Genomic DNA, 16837 nt, shown 5'->3' with positions numbered 1-16837 from the left:
AACCTTCTTACTCTTGGGCTCTTGCTATCTCCCCATCCATCCAACCTCCTGTGTCTCCCGAGAGAAAGAATCAAAGACCAAGAAAAGCTAACCTTGCGCAGCCAATCCTCTGGGCAGAAGACATCTACCTGAACTTGCCTTCTCTTTATCTTCCCCTTCTTCGTTTTTGAGTTAAATCATAAAATTCTAAGACTTTGGAGTCGAGAGGGGTTAGGGCGATCATTTAACCCACTATTACAGCCTAGTGACTAAGGCTGTGGACACAAAGAGATCGAAGTTCAAATCCTGGCTATACCCATCGATGTGACATTAGGCAAATGACCTGAGTGATTTAAAGTCTCAGCGTCCTCATCTCTAAAAGGAGTACAATAATAGTGTCTTCCCTAGATTTTGATTGAATGTCTCAAAAATGCTCAGCATGGTTTTAGGCACCCACTAAACAAAAATGAATGTTACCTATTCTTCCTTGTTTGACAGTTGAAGAAACTGAGGCTGAGAGATGTTAAGTTACTTGCCCAAGCTCACCCAGCCAGTGACAAATCAGGAATTAGAACACAAATCCTGTTCATCCTAAAAGCTACTTCCCCACTCATCCCTCTTCCCGTGTTCTCAGCATCAGCATATAAGTAGATCACTAAGTGGCAGGGAGTGGACAACACACCTGGGAAGCTTCGAATTAGAGAGCCAGGGTTCTTTGCTACTTAAGGATGTAAATGGAATCTTGCCTTCACCTCTCTTAATTCACACGAGTGTTTTGGCCAAGTCACAGATTTACAATTTCACTTTAAAATCACCACCAAGTCAGTACCATTCTAGATAGTGAGTAGTTGGTGCCCTTTACAATACCTTGCACTTGGGGCAAAGGCCACCAAATGAGGTTTCTCTGAGAAGCCCCTTTCAGTGTAAAAGGGCAACCTCCAAATGCAGAATATCGGAGCACCTGGTGGGAGGGGTGAACCAGATTGCACATGAAGTCACATACCTAGCTGTCCCAGCTTCATCTCTTCTGTCCATTCTGTGAGGAGATGGTGCAGAATTGCTGGTCTCAGCAACATGGGGTGTAAAACCTCTCATCAGCCTTGTGCACACTTTTAAATCTGTTGACTGTATTTACTGCTCCAAACTCTGTTTAAAAAAAAAAAAAAAAGAAGAATGGGAAGAAATGGATTAGAAATAACATAACAGATGTTATGTTGGAGTTGCCTGCCTCAGTTCACATGCAGTTACCAGTAACTGCTTCCATTGCCTGAACCCCCAGCTAACATAGAGAAAGACAAAGATGCAACATTTGTAAACTCTAGCAAGTAACCAAACCTGCAGCGAAACCAAGCAGAAAACACGCAATACCTACTAGAAAATTGGGGTCCAAGGGGATGTTTGCTTTTAAAATACGGATGTCTTCATTTTCTAGGTATTTATAAAATTTTAAATCTTAAGGAGGAGTTGGGAAGGCTATGAAAGGCTTCACTGCTCTGCCCAACTTCCAGCTCGCAAGCTGCAAATATTCAGAAAAGAAATGAAGAATTACCCCCAGATCTGTCATTTAGAGGGTTTTATCCTTTTACTTCCTAGAAGCTCCTTGAATCATGTCAAGTCTTCAGATTACTCAGCTATGAACCTCAGAAGTGTTCCCGGGAGGCCAGGCTGATCTCTCAGCCTCCTGACTTTTTATAGGGCAGTGCATGGCCCTTGGAGGAACTTAACTAATGGAATAAAGTTCACTGAGGTGGGGAATCGTCTTGTCACTCAGACTATTTTCTTAGTAAGAATGGCCTGGAGAAATCAAATTCTCAGAAGAACCACGCAGATGACTCATTAGGATTTCACTGACTTCTTAGAAAATGAGATAAAATGCAGGAAAAGATGCCTTCTTCTACCAAGAAAAATCAGCGCTCAGAGGTTGGATACCCGTTTTCTGTGTTTATGACTGAAGACTATTGTTGAGGGCTACAGGACTTCAATAAAATTAGGCTAAATTCCTTCAGCTCTTTCTAACTGAAATAGGTAAAACATATTCTTCTTTCTGATGTCATCTGATTTTTGACTTGGCACATCTGGTGATCAATGATACTTAAGAGGAGTGTTTAAATTTACTCAAGAGACATTTTTTTGAGGGCTCATCATTTAAGTCCTGTGTCATTTCTCAACATTTGGAGTTATCCTCAATTAAAAGTGATAGTGACTTTGTCCTCAAGAGGAAACCAGTAGAAGCATCTATTTGATGGGAATTTCGGAGGAAAGAAGAGAGGGAATGAGATAAAGACAATATTCAAGAGATAATGGCTTAGATTTTTCCAGAACTGATACATACCACCAGTCCAAAGGGAAAAGATGCCTAGCAAATTCCTAGCAGACTAGATTAAAAAGAAAGAAATCTACATATAAGTCCATTATGATGAAATTAGAAAACAGACAAAGACAAAGGGCAAATATTAAAAGCCAGGAGGGTGAGGAACTGGGGATGGACTATTATCTTGGAAGGAATAGCAGTTAGACTGGAAAGCTAGAAGAGAGTCTAATAATCTCTTCAAGTGCTAAAAGAAAAACTGCCAAATTAGAATTCTCAAAACAGCTCTTAAGCAGGGAAAACTAGAAGAATCAGGCTTGAGAGAGATTAAGATGGTGGAGTGGGAGGATGTAAAGCTCACCTCCCCCAACAAATGCATTAAAAATACATCTAGGGCCTTTGAATATTTTTTCTTTGAATTTAATTTTTATTAGTTTGATTAATGTGTGTCTTGGTGTGTTTCTCCCAGGTTTTATCCTGTATGGGGCTCGCTGTGCTTCCTGGACTTGGGTGGCTATTTCCTTTCCCATGTTAGGGAGGTTTTTGACTATAGCCTCTTCAAATATTTTCTCAGACCCTTTCTTTTTCTCTTCTTCTTCTGGGACCCCTATAATTCAAATGTTGGTGCATTTAGTGTTGTCCCACAGGTCTCTGAGATTGTCTTCAATTCTTTTCATTCTTTTTTTTTATTCTGCTCCCTGGCAGTTATTTCCACTATTCTGTCGTCCAGCTCACTTATTTGTTCTTCTGCCTCTCTTATTCTGTTATTGAGTCCTTCTAGTGTATTTTTCATTTCAATTATTGTGTTGCTCATCTCTGTTTGTTCTTTAGTTCTTCTAGATCTTTGTTAAACATTTCTTGTATTTTCTCGATCCATGCCTCCATTCTATTTCCGAGATTCTAGATCATCTTTACTGTCATTACTCTGAATTCTTGTTCAGGTAGGTTGCCTATTTCCTCTTCATTTATTTGGTCTTGTAGGTTTTTACTTTGTTCCTTCATCTGTGACACATTTTTTTTGTCTTTTTTTTTTTTTTTTTTTTGATGGGTGGGATTGTGTGCCTGTCTTACTGGTTGTTTGGCCTGAGGCTTTCAGCACTGGAGTTTGTAGGCTGTTGGGTAGAGCCAGGTCTTGGTGCTGAGATGAGGACCTCCTGGAGACTGAACCAGGAAGAATTAGAAAATATAAATAGACCTATCACAAGTGATGAAATTGAAACTGAAATTTAAAATCTTCCAGAAAACAAAAGTCCAGGACCAGATGGCTTCACAGGCGAATTCTATCAAACATTTAGAGAAGAGCTAACACCGATCCTTCTCAAACTCTTCCAAAAAATTGCAGAGGGAGGAACACTCCCAAATTCGTTCTATGAGACCACCATCACCCTGATACCAAAACCAGACAAAGATATAACAAAAAAAGAAAATTACAGACAGATATCACTAATGAACATAGACGTAAAAATTCTCAATAAAATACTAGCAAACAGAATCTAACACATTAAAAGGATCATACACCATGATCAAGTGGGATTTATTCCAGGAATGCAAGGATTCTTCAATATACACAAATTAATCAATGTGATACACCATATTAACAAATTAAGGAATAGAAACCATATGATCTTCTCAGTAGCCTTTGTGGGAGGGCTGGATTTTATGAGGACATCAGTCATGTCCTTCCTCAGTGTGTGCCGCAGCTCTCCTCTTGGTAGGGAGTGTGGCTGGAGAAGGAGGAGATGGAGCCGGCACAGGGTGTGAGGCAGGGTTTCCTTCTGCTCCGTGGCCATCACCGCCCTGGCAGGAGTGGGTCTGCTCCCAAATTGCTGGAGCAGAAGACCTCAGTGCTGGCTCTGTTCCTTTCCTGGCAGGGACTAATTCTGTTAAATTAGAATCTAATTCTGTTCATTTAGAATCCTTTGTTTAAAAAAAAGTGTGAATTTTTTTGAGGGTTTTAAAAATTTTGATAACATTTTTTCTATTTAAGATGGTTAAAGATGTTCTTACCTTAAGGTAGAGTGACAGATTACAGCATCTCCCCAAAGATGTTTTGATACTATTACTATGTAATGAAAATTCCAGAACTAAGTAACTTGGACTAGGCTAAGGTCTAATATAGGTATTTCCCTCTTGGCTTCTTAATAGAGAGGAATCAAAAGGGGGAAACCACCAAATGTTGAGCTCATGAAAATGTCTCTCCCTTTATGGCAAACCCAGCAGTATTAAAGCAAACAAACAAACAAAAACAAAAAAAAGACAAAATTTAAAAATCTATTTATTCCAAGAGTATGATGGGCAGATATTTTAATACCTCAATAATGTCCTAATGTGGTGGTGTGTATTTTTTTTCTTGGTAAGGGTATAACGCTTTCACTTGCTTACTGGATGATATTTCAGATTTTTAAAGAGACCATAACAAAGAACAAAGTTGAGAGAGATATTTATATGGTGCATTCCCTCTGCAACGTGTGTGACAACTTAACTTGGCTACAGAAAAAGAGTGCCATGCCCAACACCACTGCCAGGACCTTTCCTTCACCTAATGGTATAAGTTTCTCTTATCAATTGGAATCTCCCAAGTCCCACAAAATGGTATTGTTTTTGGGACAATAGATACAATAGAACGTCTTTCATCATTTAATTCGGTGGAGGCAGGGCCGAGGGGGAATATAAATCAGTAAGCCTTTGAGTAGGGACCATAAAATATGGCTTTAGATCCATTTTTTAATGATTCATTTCCTTTTTGGTCATATAACTGCACAGCTGGAGATGAAAGAGGAAAATAATAGAAAATTTCACTTTTAGGTGCTAATAATACATTGCACTACACTGATGGAAGAAGTTATCCAAAGTACTGTATAACATCTTGTTTATTATTTAATGTTTACTAAAGTGAAAAACGTTAGTGGTTTTCCAAACAGCCAAATAAAAATAATTCTTTGTAAATAAAAACACTGTTAGTAATGAAAAAAAAATAATAGTAGGAGGCCTTAATACCCTCTGACATCAATGGACAGATCATCCAGACAGAAAATCAGGCAACGGTAGTCTTAAATGACAAATAGGCCAGTTGGACTTAATGGATATCTATAGGACATTGCAGCCAAAATCAGCAGAAAACATATTCTTTTTAAGTGCACATGGAACGGTCTCCAGGATAGATCACATACTAGGCCACAAAACAAGCCTCAACATATTTAAGAGGATAGAAATTATATCAATCATTTTTTCCACCCACATGGTATGAAACTAGAAATCAACTACCAAAGAAAAATGGGAAAAGAACAAACATGTGGAGGAGACTAATCAACATGCTACTAAAAACCCAATAAATCAGTAATGAAATCAAAGAGGAAATCGGAAAATACCTCAAGACAAATGAAAATGGAAACACAACTTTCCGAAATCTATGGCATGCAGGAAAAGCAGTTCTGAGAGGGAAGTTTATAGTGATACAGGCCTTCCCAAGAAACAAGAAAAATTTCAAATAAACAACTTAACCTACCACCTAAAAGAATTAGAAACAGAAGAACAAAGCCCAAAGTCAGCAGAAGGAAGGAAATAATAAAGATCAGACAGGAAATAAATAAAATGGAGATCAAAAAATAGAAAAGATCAATGAAACCAAGAGCTGTTTTTTGAAAAGATAAACAAAATTGATAACCCTTTAGCCAGGCTCACCAAGAAGAAAAGAGAGAGGACCCAAATAAACAAAATAAGAAATGAATGAGGATAAATAACAACCAATACCACAGAAATACAAAACATTATAAGAGAATTCTATGAACAGTTATATGCCAACACATTGGATAACCTAGAAGAAATGGACACATTTCTAGAAACATGCAATATGCCAAGACTGAGTCAAGAAGAAACAGATGATTTGAACAGACCGATCACTAGAGGTGAAAATAAATTTGTAATTTAAAAAACTGCCAGCAAACAAAAGTCCAGGACCAGACAGCTTCACAAGGGAATTTGACCAAACCTATATAAAGAAGAACCAATACCAATCCTTCTCAAACTATCCAAAAATTGAAGAGGAGGGAACACCCCCAAGTTTATTTGAGGAGGCCATCATTACCCTGATACCAAAACCAGACAAAGACACTACAAAAAAGAAAATTATAGGCTGATATTTTTGATGAATATAGATGCAAAAATCCTCAACAAAGTGTTAGGAAACAAAATCCAACAACGTATTAAAAAGATCATACACCATGATCAAGTTGGATTTATTCCAGGGTAACAAGGATGGTTCAACATTCCCAAATCAATCAGTGTGATACATCACATTAACAAAAGGAAGGATAAAAATCACATAATCATCTCAATAGATGCAGAAAAAGCAACTGACAAAATTCAACATCCATTTATGATACAACTCTCATTGAAATGGGTATAGAGGGAACATATCTCAACATAATAAAGACCATTTACAGCAAACCCACAGCCAATATCATACTTGATGGTAAAAAGCTAAGTGTTCCCCACTAAATTCAAGAGCAAGACAAGGATGCCCACTCTTGCCACTTCTATTTAACATGGTATTATTAGGGAGTCTGAGCCACAGCAATCAGATAAGAAAAAGAAGTAAAATATATCCAAATTGGAAGAGAAGAGGTAAAACTGTCACTATTTGCAGATAACATGATACTTTATATAGTAATCCCTAAAGTCTCCACCCAAAAACTTAGAACTAATAAATGAATTCAGCAAGGTTGCAGGATACAAGATTAATGTACAAAAATCTGTTGCATTTCTATACACTAATAATGAAATATCAGAAAGAGAAAGTAAAAAAAAAATCCCACTTAAAATCACATCCAAAAAAACAAAATACCTAGGGATAAACTTAACCAAAGAGGTGAAAGACCTATACTCTGAAAACTATAAAACATTGATGAAGGAAATTGAATATGATACAAAGAAATGGAAAGCTATCCCATACTTTTGGATTGAAAGGATTAATGTTGTTAAAATGCTCACACTACCCAAGGCAATCTGCAGATTTAATGCAATCCCTATCAAAATACCCATGACATTTCTCAGATAACTAGAACAAATAATCCTAAAATTCATATGCAACCACAAAAGACCCTGAATTGCCAAAGCAATCTTGACAAAAAAGAACAAAGCTGGAGGCATCACCCTCCCAGACTTCAGGCTATACTACAAAGCTACAGTATTCAAAACAGCATGGTATTGGCACAAAAACAGACACGTAGATGAATGGAACAGAATAGAGAGCCCAGAAATAAACCCACACACCTATGGTCAAACAATCTACAGCAAAGGAGGCAAGAAAATACAATGGAGAAAAGACAGTCTCTCCAACAAGTGGGGCTGGGAAAACTGGATAGCTACATGTAAAACAATGAGATCAGGGGGCTTCCCTGGTGGCGCAGTGGTTGAGAATCTGCCTGCCAATGCAGGGGACACGGGTTCGAGCCCTGGTCTGGGAGGATCCCACATGCCGTGGAGCAACTGGGCCCGTGAACCACAACTGCTGAGCCTGCGCGTCTGGAGCCTCTGCTCCGCGACAAGAGAGGCCGTGATAGTGAGAGGCCCGCGCACCGTGATGAAGAGTAGTCCCCACTTGCCGCAGCTGGAGAAAGCCCTCGCACAGAAACGAAGACCCAACATAGCAATCAATCAATCAATCAATCAATCAATCAATCTTTAAAAAAAAAAAAAAACAAAAAAAAACAATGAGATCAGAACAGTCCTTCACACAAAATAAACTCAAAATGGTTTATTGATCTAAATGTAAGACCTGAAAACATGAAACTCCTAGAAGATAACATAGGTGGAACACTCCTTGACATAAATTGTAGCAATAACTATTGGATCTGTCTCCTAAGGCAAAAGAAATAAAAGCAAAAACAAACAAATGGGAACTAATTAAACTTAAAAGCTTTTGCACAGCAAAGGAAACCATTGACAAAATGAAAACACAGTCTATGGAATGGGAGAAAATATTTGCAAATGATGTGACTGACAAGGGGTTAATATCTAAAATATATAAATAGCTTATACAACTCAGTATCAAAAACAAAAACAAAAAAACCACCGAATCAACAAATGGGCAGAAGAACTGAGTGGACATTTTTTCCAAAGAAGACATACAGATGGCTAAAAGGCACATGAAAAGATGTTCAACATCACTAATTATTAGAGAAATGCAAATCAAAACAACAATGCAATATCACATCACATCTGTCAGAATGGCTGTCATCAAATAGTCTACAAATAACAAATGTTGGTGAGGATGTGGAGAAAAGGGATCCCTTGTACACTGTTGGCGGAAATGTAAATTGGTGCAGCCACTATGGAAAACAGTACAGAGGTTTGTCCATAGAGCTACCATATGATCCAGCATATATATCTGGAAAAAATGAAAACACTAATTTGAAAAGCTGCATCCATCCCAATGTTCATAGCAGTACTATTTACAATTGAGAAGACATGGAAGCAACCCAAGTGCCCATAAACAGGCGAATAGTTAAAGAAGATATGATATATATGTGTGTGTGCGTGTATGTGTGTATGTGTATAATATATATCACAATGGAATATTACTCAGCCATAAAAAAGAATGAAATTCATGTTGCCATTTGCAGCAACATGAATGGACATAGAGAATATTATGCTTAGTGAAATAAGTCAGACAGAGAAAGACAAACACTGTATGATATCACTTATATGTGGAATCTAAAAAATAATACAAATGAATGTATATTCAAAACAGAAACAGACCCACAGATATAGAAAACAAACTTTGGGGTTACCAAAGGGGATAGGGAAGGGGGAGGAACAAATTAGGGGTATAGGATTAAGAGATACAAACTACTGTGTATAAAGTAGAAAGCAACAAGGGTATATTGTATAGCACAGGGAATTATAGCCATTATCTTGTAATAACTTAAAATGGAGTATAATCTGCAAAAATACTGAATCATTATGCTGTACACCTGAAACTAATATAATATTGTAAATCAACTATACTTCAATAAGCAAAAGAAGCAGGGCAAAATAAAGACATTTTCAAATGTCTTTTAAACTAAGTTTGCCACCTGGAAGACATTCACTAAATGAAAGTTTAAAGGAAATACATACTTTGGGCAGAAAGTAAATGACTGCAGATGGAGGATTTGAGATGCAAGAAGGAATAAAAAAGACAGTGGTAAATATGTGAGCAAATGTAAATTAACATTAATTGCATAAAATAATAATTGTAATTTCTAGTTGGCCTTAAAATATATATGGAATTAAATATTGAACAAAAAATAATGTATATGTTAGGAGCAAGTAAAGGAATTTCCTTATAGTATCTTTGAGGGTTTTTTTAATTTAGAGTTTAATAAATATGCATGTTTTAATTTCTAAGGCAAGTCTTTAAAAGAACAGAAACACATGATATGCCACCCAAACTGGAAGAGAGGAATGTTTAGTGAATCAGAAAGAAAGGAGAAAAGTAAGGAAAAACATAGAACAGGTGAAACAAGCAGAAAATACAAGGTAGCAGATTTAAACCCCAAATATCAGTGACTGTGTTTTATATTACATATTAATGGACTGAATTCTCTAGGTATGGTGCAAAATTGTCAGTTTTGGTTAAATACTGTATGTATGAGACGTATCTAAGAAGATATTACTCTTATGATTTTAAAATAATTTCAAATGTAAAATATTCACTGCCAGGCTCTGGCACAGAAGAAACAAGTTCTGAAAGATGACTAGCTACCAGCTAGGCAGTGGAAAAGAAGGCATGGAGGATGGAGTGCCAGAGAACAAGGCAGAAAGAACAACAGGTGCCTTAGCCCCAGAAGTGAGATGGTGCATGGTCAATTCAGAAACTGAAAGGATTTGGATTTGTATATGGATGGAGGGCAGAGCATGGATGGGAAGATGGTGAAAGAACAAGCAAGGATATAAGTAGGAGACAGATTGTGAATGACCTTGTGAGCAAGCAATTTGAAAGATTTGGGACTTGATCTTAAGAACGATGAGAATCCATGGAAAGGTACACTGACCAGAATCACCTTTCAGGATGATGGCTCTGACTACAAGGTCATGGCAAAGAGAAAGTTAGGAGGCTCTTGTAATGACCTAGGAGAGAAAGGATGATACTTGGGGTAATCCTAACACTAGGAAACACTTAAAGAACAGTTACTAAGGGCCAGGCATCACTCATGCTTTTAATATGTATTAAGTTTTTTTTTTTATAAATTTATTTTATTTTATTTATTTATTTTTGGCTGTGTTGGGTCTTCGTTGCTGCGCGCGGGCTTTCTCTGGTTGTGGCGAGCGGGGGCTACTCTTCATTGCGGTGCGCGGGCTTCTCATTGTGGTGGCTTCTCAGTAGTTGTGGCACGTGAGCTCAGTAGTTGTGGCTCGTGGGCTCCGGAGTGCAGGCTCAGTAGTTGTGGCGCACGGGCTTAGTTGCTCCGCGGCATGTGGGATCTTCCCGGCCCAGGGCTTGAACCCGTGTCCCCTGCATTGGCAGGCGGATTCTTAACCACTGCACCACCAGGGAAGTCCCTGTATTAAGTCTTAATTTTCACAATTATGTGGACATTCTTCCCCCCACATGATAAAGGTATTATTATTGTTATTTTATTATTATAAAATATTATAAAATTATATTATTATTTTATTTTATTTATTTTTTTGGCTGCACTGTGAGGCTTGTGGGATCTTGGTTCCCCGACCTGGGATCGAACCCATGCCCCCTGCAGTGGAAGCACGGAGTCCTAACCACTGGACTGCCGGGGAATTCCCAAGGTATTATTATTATCTACATTTTGAAAATGAAGAAACTAAGGCACGGAGATGTTAAGTGAGTAAAAGACACATGTTGGTAAGGAGTAGACCCAGACAGTCTGGCTCCAGAAGCTGTGCTCTGAAACCCCAGTACACGCCACCACACTCTGCATTGTGCATTGTGTGCCACAGCTGCTTCCACCCCTGGAGTCCATGGGATTTGGTGATTTATTAGATATGAGGAGTGTGGGAGAGCTACAAACAGGATGACTCCCAGCTTTCTGGCTTAGGCAACAGACGGGGTGTGTGGTGATGTCATTTCTAGAGACAGAAAACAGGAGGAGTGGATTTGGGGGAAAGGTGGTGTGTTTAGTTTTGGATTGTTAAGGTATCTGTGAGGCATCTGTGGGGGGATTTCCAGGGAGTATTTGGCTGTAGGGATCCGGATCCCAGGAGCGTGTCTGGGAGTAGATTTGGGGATTGTCTGCCTCAAGGGGGGGGCATGAGAAGGCCTGGAGAGAACGGAGAACAGTGGTCTCGACTGGGAGTGGAGGCGGGGAGGCGTAAGAGACTCCACGCCATATCAGACATGTACTGCGGACCCTCTTTCTAGAAGAAATGCCCATGCCTATTTATTGTATTGGTGCCTGGTGCCATTGTGGGAGTGGAGGTGAGGGTTGTGGACGCCCTCTCTCAAACCCACCCATAGATTCTGTAAGGGTCAGTGGGTTTCAGGTTAAGAGCGACAAGAAAATGGGTGAGGAAGGACAGAGCTCCGGGATTCACTAGTATCGAATCCAAGGGAAGCTTGGATGGGGCAGCCAGGAAATTAGGAGGAAAAGTGAGCAAGAAGCCCCCTCAGGAAGAGGGCCCTTTGCCACAGCCTGGGCCCTACACTCTGGACAGTGGTGTAGACACAATCTCAGCAGGACCGTGTTGGCTGAGGGTCTCAAAAAACCACCTACAAGTGCAACTTTATAGGGAGGTATTTAAGACTCCAGCTTTTTTTTTTTTTTTTTTTTTTTAATGAGCTGACCATTTTTGCCAGAGTGCAGGGTGGTCGTGCTACAGACACATGAGATTGGCGAATTCTCTGAGAACCTGCCCTTCAAAGCTACCACCGCATCCCCTCTTAGTGACTTTTAGTACATCCAGTGTGTTCTCCTGAAATCTCTCCAATATGAGTCAAGTTGCCAGAGACTCCTACACCTGCTGTTTGCCCCGAGGGCTGGGGTGTGCCTCTCCTGATCCAGCCAGACTGCGGGCTTGGCCTTTGGCTCTCTGCCTTGGCCGTACAGCTTGGAGAAGTGTTGTTCTCGGGCAGAGTTGTTGTCAAACAGAGTAAAGACCAGCACTTACAATGAAGAGGCCGCTTAAGTTCAATGCCTCCCAAATGTAGAGACTTCAGGCCCAGGAGCTGTGGGCATGCAGGATTCCTGGACCATTCCTTTGCCCCATTCAGATGCTCCACTGTCCGTGGACAGCTCAGGAGAAATGGGCTGCATATTTGCTGAAGAGGCCACCAGGGAATGAAGTCTGCCCAAGTAGACCCCCTGTATGCATTTTATTCTAAATGAATTAGAAAGCTAAATATTTTCCCCCAAAAGTTATAAAGTTAAAAGAGAAAAGGTTATAGGAGGATACTTATGTAATTTTGGAATTGGGAAGACTTTCTAAGCAAGATAGCCGTAAAGCCATAAGGGAAAATTTTAAATATTAGACCCCATAAAAATTTTAAGTGTCTATAAAGGAGAAAATACCATAAATTAAGCTGAATGCTAAAAACTAAACTGCGTAAAGTATTTGCAGTCTGAACAATAGACAACAAACTAGGCAATGGAATATAAGCAGAGGGTAGTATCTCTCATAGGGCTGTTGTGAGGATTAAATGAGATTAAAGTGCCCAAAGTAAAAATTCTTAATAAATGACAGGTTCTATCCATGCTTTTATATAAGGGCACCTACAAATCATTTTTTTAAAATATGGATAATGGAAAAAGAATATGAATGAGCTATTCGTGGAAAAATATAAATGGCCTATAAACATATGAAAAGATATGTAGCCCCACTCCTGGTTAAATAAAGGAACATTAAATCTACAGTGAAATTTTCTTCTACCTTTCAGATTGTTGGGGATGAAAAAGTATGGTTGTATTTCAGGGCTGGCAAAGATGTAGGGAAATCGATGTTCTTATTTATTATTTGGTCCTTTGTTCTTCTACAGGTAAGGTAATTTTTCCTCTCTGGCTCTTTTCATCTTTGATTTTCTGTAGTTTGAAAATGATTTGCCAAGGTGCCGTTTTGGGGGCATTTATCCTGTTTGGTGTTCTCTGAGCTTCTTGGACCTGTGGGTTAGCACCTGCTGTTGACTTGGGGAAATCCTCAGTCACTATTGTTTCAAATATTTCTTCTGTTTCTTTCTCTCTTCTCCTTCTGGTGCTCCCATTACACATATATTATATTCTCCGTAGTTTTCCCACAGTCCTCAGACGTTCTGTTCTGTTTTTTCCATCTTTGTTCTCTTTGCTTTTCAGGTTTAGGGGGCCTCTGAGGTTTCCACTGCTATATCCTCAAGCTCAGAGATTCTGTCCTCAGCCACGTCCAGTCTACTAATAAGCCCATCAAAGACATTCTTCATTTCTGTCACAGCGTTTTTGATTCTTCTTGGTTCTTTCTTAGGATTTCCATCTCTGCTTACATTGCCCATCTGTTCTCCTATGCTGTCTACTCTGTCCATTTGAGCCCTTAGCATATTAATCATAGTTGTTTCAAATCCCAGGCCCGATCATTCCACCGTCCCTGCCACGTCTGGCTCTGATGCTTGCTGTATCTTTTCCAACTGCGTTTTTGGCCTTTTGGAATGCCTTGTAGTTTTTTCTTGATAGCCAGACGTGATGTCCTGGGTAAAAGGAGCTGCTGTAAGTAGGCCTTTGGTCATGCGGTGGTGAGGCGTGTGGGGCGGGAGGCATTGCAGGGTCCTGTGATCCGGCCTCAGGCTTTTAGTGAGCCTGCGCCCCTGGACCGTGAGGTCACAGAAGTGAACAGATGGCTAATGGGGGCTGGAGCCAGGTATTTCTTTCCCCCAGGTTAGTTACGCTCTGACCGTAGCCCAGCTGCTTAGGCTCTGGTTGACTAGTTTCTGCTGAGGACAGGCCTTGTTAAGCAGCACAGAACGTCTGGCCTATTTCAGAAATGATTCCTCTTCCCCTCCCTCTACCAGAAGCACGAGGGGATTTTTCTCCGCTCTCCACTGTGGGAACCTGACTGCGCTCCTGGGGGTAAAACTCACACAAGCGTGGGAGACCCCTGTGACTGGGCTCGTAACTCCCTGGCTTGTCCACCTGTAGCCTCCAGGGCTCTGTGAATTACGGTCCAGGGGTTCGTGCCTGAGCGCTGGCTCCCATGGAGGTTTCCACGCTGAGTCTCTGCTCCCAGAAGCTGTCTCTCCAATCTTGGGGGCAGCAGTTTGTCCTGTCTCCTTGCCTCCCTCCCTTAGGGATCTCAGAAGAACTGTTGATTTTTCAGTCTGCTGGGATGGAGTGGTAATCAGCCTCCGGAACAGGCTGATTAACTGTACATTTTCTTTTTTTGGGGTCGCACCTCCTGGCTTGTGGGATCTTAATTCCCCAACCAGGGATCGTACCCACGCGCTCCGCAGTGAAATCTCGGAGTCCTAACCACTGGGCCACCGGGGAATTCCCCAGACGAGGGCCTCTTGAAAGGTGCATCTGCAGTGTTTCCTTAGCGGCCTCCCCCACCCGAGCCGACACCACCGTGGGGAGCTGCAGGAGTCTGGGCTCCTTCTCCCATCTCAGCCACCCTGAGGCAGTGGCAAACCACACACCTCTGTGGGCCTGGATTTCCTCCACTGCCTCAGGGGATGGGTGTGAGATCCGAGGACAGTATGAACGAGGAAAGGAGGGGTGCTGGGCCATGCGGTCTCCAAGGCTCCTTTTAGTTCTGACATTCTTCGATTTCATGACTTGCCAAGTTGGAAAATGGTATGCGACGCGCCTGTGGTTCCTTCCGCCCCACCGGGTCAGTTCTACCTCCGTACCTCCTCCTGGGGCCTCAACCCAGCCCCACAAAAAGAAAGGATGAGATGCTTTAGACTCGGAAGAAAAACAGGGCATGGAAGATGGTGTAGTTGGTGCCATTCCCAGGATTTGGAATGTCACTGCTCCAACAGGCCAAGCTTTCTCTGGTCTGTGGCCTCCTTTTCCCTCCTGTTGCTTTTCTCCGCGTTCCTAGAAGGTGCGGCGCCTTCCCTCGCTGCATTCTCTCCCGGCTCCTCCTCAACTCCTACTTCCAGCAAGGTGAACGAAGGACCCCAGCTTTTCAACTCTCAGGGCTTCCCAGTGGAAAACTGACTCTACAGCCTCAGACACTCTGCAGTGTCAGCAACGGCTGCAGTGGTACCCAGGGTGGGCACTCCCAGGATGACAAGTCATTCGTCCATCGTGGAGAGTACCTACCAGACCAAGATGGCAGGCCGCAGGCTGCTTCCGGCCTCAGCACACTCTGCCACGGGCTAGCTTTCCTTCACCACCATTAGACCCCAGGATGGCCTTGGCCTTCTCCCGTCACTGCCTTTTCTTTTGGAGTTCCTTGCCTTCCGTGGCTCCTGTAAAAATTTCTTCACCTCTTTCTCTACTAGCAGTTCCACGTGCGAAGGATTATTGGGAGGGGCAGCCCTCCTTGAGTTAGAAAAGGTCCATACGCTCCTTAGGGCCATGGGTGGCTATCTGTCCCCAGCTCACTTAACTAAGAGGAGGGGCTTTGATGAACAGCCAGCAGGCTCCCACCGCCAGCAGCTTTCCCTAAATTTCCACATTACCTGTCCCTGTCTGTCTGTCTGTCTGTCTCCTTTACAATCTCCACACCTCTCCCCTCCCCCTGCCCTCTCTTCCTCCCTCTCTTCTTTCCTTCCTTATCCTCTACCGCTTTCTTTCTATGCATATGTTAATGGTAAAGAAAAAAAAGGAGTCGGTCATGCTTATATGCCTAGATTTTTAACTCAGGAAAGGATTTGACCTTTTCTGTCACCCAGTATCTTGATTAAGTACATCCAGAAATCTGAACTTATGACCCTTAAAAAGTTAGGAACCACTGATTTCTAGCAATTATTCTTGCTAAATACAAAATCCAAAGTCAGTAAAATCGCTGAATGAGATCAATACTTTCCTTCCTTGATAGGTATCAGAATGAAGAAAGCTGTTTTTCTCATGAGATAGAAAGGTAGAGAGGAATTTAATTTCCACTTCTCTGAATTTAAGAACATTTTGACCTCATGCCTGCTGAGAACCCCTTCAGAAATCCCTTCTCATGCAGAAATGGCAGTAGTGAGAAGCCTAATGTGTGTGGCACTTTGACCAGCAAGTCACAAACTTCTCTGTTGGGATAGTTTTCACTTACAGGATTTATCTGTGTTCTTGTTGAGAAGCATCATGCTAAGATTTCCACAAACTGCCTGTTACCTTCTGGGCAATAAGGCAATACAGTAAAGATGCTGGACAGTATCCATATGGCCCCAGGGCAGTTTTCATTAAAGTTTTCATCTTTGTTTTATAGATTATGTGTGGTAACAAAAGGAACTCTGTACACCACTAAAAAATCATTCTGTGAAAGACATAAAATAACAAGATAAATTAAGCAAAAGTAAAATAGCTTTTCCTCAATACAAAACGTCTAGGTAGCTATAGTTTAGAATGAATAGAAAGGTACAGTGAGGGCTTTGAAGCCAACATGCTGAGTTCATCTCCCAACTCTACCATCTAACCAGCT

General features: G+C 41.1%; 1 protein-coding gene across 1 annotated transcript in view; it reads right to left on the bottom strand.

The window, feature by feature from the left end:
* Window positions 1-1110: 1110 nt before the first annotated feature.
* Window positions 1111-16837, bottom strand: part of MEIG1 (meiosis/spermiogenesis associated 1) — a 30905-nt gene continuing 15178 nt past the window's right edge. Inside the window, exon 4 of the transcript XR_011076079.1 lies at window positions 1111-1125. The gene's annotated coding sequence lies outside the window, so the exon portion shown is untranslated. The remainder of the gene's footprint in view (window positions 1126-16837) is intronic.

Source organism: Eschrichtius robustus, chromosome 1, assembly GCF_028021215.1.
Source record: "Eschrichtius robustus isolate mEscRob2 chromosome 1, mEscRob2.pri, whole genome shotgun sequence".
In the NCBI taxonomy this organism is placed as follows: Eukaryota; Metazoa; Chordata; class Mammalia; order Artiodactyla; family Eschrichtiidae; genus Eschrichtius; species Eschrichtius robustus.
The sequence above is the reverse complement of the archived record's forward strand: the minus strand, read 5'-3'. Positions and strand labels throughout refer to the sequence as shown.